Consider the following 5,096-nt stretch of genomic DNA (forward strand, 5'->3'; position numbering starts at 1 on the left):
ATTTAATTTTGTGACGGAATTTTAATTTTGGCGAAATATTGTATGTGCGTATGTAAAAATGAATGGCTACTTCAATATATATTATCAATATTTTGGCGCCAATTATTGTATGTGCGTATGTAAAATTGAATGGCTACATCAATATATATATTCAATATTTTGGCGCCAATTATTGTATGTAGAAATTAATGGCTACATCAATATATATTATCAATATTTTGGCGCCAATTATTGTATGTGCGTATGTAAAAATGAATAGCTACATCAATATATATCATCCATTTCCAATAAATATTGATGTAGCCATTCATTTTTGATTTGGTATAGAGAAAACGTCGACACATCAAAGCACAAATTTTTTATTTTTTTTATTTTTAATTGCGCTTTTATTTACAAAATCATTTTTTTCCATGTACAAATACACATTTCGCGCATTAAATATTTTCCGAGAAAATACCCTTTTTACACATTACAAAATTTGATTTTGTCAATAAAATGTTCTTTAATTTAAAAAGTATAAACGAACTTTTATATCCCGAAGCACAGAACTTATACTTATTTTCATTTACTTTACTTCACTTTTAACTTGCACAGAAATACACACATATGAACATATAATATATTTATACTATACTTGCCTTAAGATGTTTGTGTAAATTTCCACTCGAATTTTCGTCGAATTTAATCGCTTTATTTACACACAATACACAATTCACATCTGGCTTAAAAAATTGGCCATTTAAAACAAAAGGTAGTTCCTTTTTTTTGAGCTTTCTTTTACGGACATTTTTCGTCTCTTATGGACAGTTTTGGGTTCTTTCACAAATTGTTAGGGTATGATCAAATATGAGTGTTTGATTTAAGCTAATAATAACCGAACAGCATTTGCGTGGGAAATTGTGAAATTAGAATCGAAACATAAATAATTTCCTATGGTGGAATCAGCTTATTATTATTATTGTGGAGTTTGATTATTTTGTTCAAAGGAAAATGATCAAAAAGTCTATTTAGTAATAAATAAAGCTAACACAAATATTTCAGTACCTTTTTACCTAGCTTACCTAATTCTCTAGGTATACAAAAATTTGTACCTAGGTAAGGTAAAAGGTAGCATAATATTTGTATACCTAGGTAAGGTAAAAGATACCACAAAATGGTACCTAGGTATGTACCTAGGTACAAGTATCGAATGAATTGAATGTTGATGGTAAGTAATTTAATTAATTTTAATCAAAATGAAATACATAATAATAAATTCTATGGCTGCAAGCATAAGTACGAAACGTGTCTCTGATGAATCGACCTCTTTTCTTTGAACTTTCCAATATATTTTTTGGTTTGTTGCTTATAAATTTTTCTCCCTCTGTCATGTGCGTGTCCAGATCTTCTAAATCTAACATTGTATTATGCAGTATACAAATTGCTTTAACAATAATTTCTGCGTTAGATGGTGTCGTTTCAATCGGCTTCCATAATATTCTCCATTTGGAGTTAATTATACCAAATGCACATTCCACACACCTTCGCGCTCTGGACAAACGACTATTAAAATATTCATTTTCCAATGTTAGATTTCTTCTGGCATATGGTCGAAGGACCCAGTCCAAAAGCGGATAAGCTTCATCTGCAAGCAACACATATGGCAAAGATATTGTGGTATTGGGCAAATAAGAATCCTTCGGAAACTGTATATCTCCAGAATTTTTCATTGTGTAAATCGCTGAGGAAGCAAAAGTTCCACCATCACTCTGACGTCCGTAACCACCAACTTCGATAGTAACAAATTTACATTTTGCGTCAGCGACTGCCTGCAGCACTATTGAGAAAATTTTTTTATAATTATAAAACATTGATCCTGAATTCGCTGGGCATTTGAGACGTATGTGCTTTCTATCAATAGATCCAACACAATTTGGAAATTCCCAAAGATTCCAATACTGATCCGCAACTTTCCTTAAATTTTGTTCTGTGGGCACAGCCATATGTATAGGCTGCAAAACTGTCCACAAAGCTTCACATGTCTGTATAACAATAGAACGAACCGTTGAAGCACCCATTCGAAAGTTAAAAGAGATTGATATGAATGAAGTGCCAGTAGCGAGATATCTAAAATAAGAAAAAAATTGAAAACAATGTTATGCAACTAATGACATTTTAATATGTATTTTTTAGCTATGACTTTGAAAAAAAAATGGAAACAATTGAGGGACACGTTTCGAGCTGAATTAAGGAAATGTCCACCGAACCGTTCTGGCGACGCTGGCCCTGATGCAGTCAACGAGATGTGTTCTCAATGGAGTCATTTCGAGTCCATGATGCTTATAAAGGACCAGATAAAGTGTCGCCAGTCTTCCGGAAATTTATGTTGCTAAAAAAACAATGAAGTACAAGATAATATTGGCGAAGATGTTAATAGTGTAGATATTGAGGTGCCGCAATATGAGGAAGAAAGCGACATAAGTACGTTTGAAGTGCAAACGTCCACCCCACATCATCCTCCTAGAAATCTTAAACGGCGTCATAATAACATAGAAGGTGAAATGCTCAACATCGAAAAAAAGAAGTTGGAGCTGTTAGAACAGAAAACAAAAAACAAGATTCCAGCCGACGATGAAGACATGGCTTTTTTTGAGAGCCTATTGCCACACGTTAAAAAAATGGATCCGCAAACGAAGCTTTTGTGCAGAATGGAAATGCAAAAAGCAGTCTATAATCATGCGTACAACATGGGGCGCTCTTTTAATTTACAAAATATTCAGATATCTGTACCATCACCGACTCTACAGGAATCTTCATCAAATCAATATTCTGATAATGCTTTATCCCCACAGGAACCAAGCACTTTTGTTAAATCAGGAAATATTATTACATTCTCAAATTAAGTTAAGACAGTGAATAAACAAGTAATTAAATGAAAAGTTAAAATCAATAAAATTAATAAAACTAAATATATTTAAAATAATTTCTTACCTTAACGTCACAATTAGCCTTTCAGCAGGCATAATTGGGGTTTTATTAAAATTCGACCAATTTTTAATGATTAATGGTTCAATTTTTTTAAAAATATAATCAAACGTGCTCATTTTCATTCTGGTGTACTCCACAAATTTTTTCTCATCTTGGCGCAGCTCATCAAACAAATGATGAAATTCGCCAAATGCTTTTCTTCCCAAATTAATGGGATGAATTATTTTATTTGCTTTTTTAAATTTTAATTTAAAAAATAAACTCTGCTCAATTAGCAGATCATCATCCGATGAGAAATCCATTGCGACTAACACAACAAAAGCGCATCCAATTCATCTTGCACTATGCAACCTATTAGCTTACTCGCAACGCAAGCAATTCGTCTTCAGCTTCGTCTTCATCTTCGTCTTCGTCTCAGCGCGCACTATGTTTGCAGCCTTAGAATAAATCGTCTCTGTATAAGCCTAATAAAGGTGGAAACTTTGAGCGTTATCACTGGGACTCGGGTCGGGGATCCCTCAATAGCACCACTGTCCTGAAACAAATAAATTTCGTGGACGACCCTGGCTGTCCCTGACTACCCTACGACAGAACGTCACAGCCTGCATGTCAACAACATCAAGGTATTGCATAAGCTCAAGATTGACACCATCTTCAATAAAAGTACGATCATAATCCTATTCGGCATTTCACTGCATATCACGGGTGCTTGTTTCTAAAGCAGAAGAAAGCAAGCGAGGGTCATACTACAACTTAAGCAGAACAAAACCAACAGCGCATCAACCATCACACGAGTGCCTCGCTTTAACGACCTACCGTATTTTTAACGCTTGACAAACGTCAAATAAAGTGGGAAGAGCTATTGCGCAAACACATGTTTTACATGTGAACACACGAGCATACGCGCCACAAATAATAATAATGCACTTGCCCCAAATTGCTGACCTAGCGTCTGCGACACAACGAGGCCTCTGCCGCGACTGGCGCCAGCAACACCGTTTTCTTAGGGCCAGATTAGGGTATTAATCAAATAAAACGGACGGTCTTTGACCGCACAAATAAAGAAAACATTTTTTTAATTAAAAATAAATAATCCGTTTTTTTAATTTACGCCCGAACAGGGACCGCCACACTCGTATAACAAAACTAAGTTCGTGTTAAGTGCTGAACAAATTCTGCACAGTGACGGTTACAAAGAAAAAAAAATTAAATAAAACCCTTTCGCGACCGAGATAGACTCCACTATACAAAAAATTCGCCGGTCGACGCGAAACATAAACAACAAAAAAAAAAACAAGAGAGAACGCTATAGTCGAGTTCCCCGACTATATGATACCCGTTACTCAACTAGTGGAAGTGCGATGGAGAGACTTCAAAACTGACAGTTTTTTGTGGTTTGTAGGCGTTACAGTGGGCGTGGCAAAAAGTTTTTTGGCAAATCGATAAAAATTTACAAGACTAATACAAAAATGAAAAAATATCAAAACATTTTTCAAAAGTGTGGGCGTGGCAGTTTTGGGCGGTTTGTGGGCGTTAGAGTGGGGGTCGCAACATGAATCGACAAACTTCTATGTCTCTGGAGTCTGTATGTTTTATCTCAACTTTCTAGCTTTTGTAGTTCCTGAGATCTCAGCGTTCATACGGACGGACAGACAGACGGTAGGGCAGACGAACATGGCCAGATCGACTCGGCTATTGATCCTGATCAAGAGTATATACACTTTATATGATCGAAACGCTTCCTTCTACCTGTTACATACTTTTTAATGTAGTATACTCTTTTACTCTACGAGTAGGGACTAAATATTCCCTTGTAGTGGTAAACTAATTGGGACAGGTGGAATTCCTGGTTGTGAAACCAATGCTAACCTTTCGGAATCTCTAGCTGCCGATCTTGACAACATTTGCTGCTATTGATATCTGATCAACATCTTTAGAAGAGCACATTCAATATCTTAGAAAAGTACTCGAATGTCTTTGTAGATCCAATATTAAATTTTAGTTAGATAAGTGTTCAAGCCAGCGGCTTGCGCACGATCTTTCGCTTTGCTCTTTTCTCGCTCTTCCTTCTTCCAGCCGGCAAATTCACCACTCCGCGGTCCCGCGGTACTCTTTTGTTAGATCTAAAA

General features: G+C 35.7%; 1 long non-coding RNA gene across 1 annotated transcript; it reads left to right on the forward strand.

Moving 5' to 3' along the window:
• The first annotated feature begins 641 nt into the window (after positions 1–641).
• Positions 642–2,952, forward strand: LOC120458206. The gene is made up of 2 exons (XR_005617169.1): positions 642–1,207; positions 2,173–2,952. It is a non-coding gene; the product is annotated as an uncharacterized LOC120458206 (long non-coding RNA).
• Positions 2,953–5,096: the final 2,144 nt, after the last annotated feature.

Source organism: Drosophila santomea, chromosome 2L (assembly GCF_016746245.2).
Source record: "Drosophila santomea strain STO CAGO 1482 chromosome 2L, Prin_Dsan_1.1, whole genome shotgun sequence".
NCBI classification, from domain to species: Eukaryota; Metazoa; Arthropoda; class Insecta; order Diptera; family Drosophilidae; genus Drosophila; species Drosophila santomea.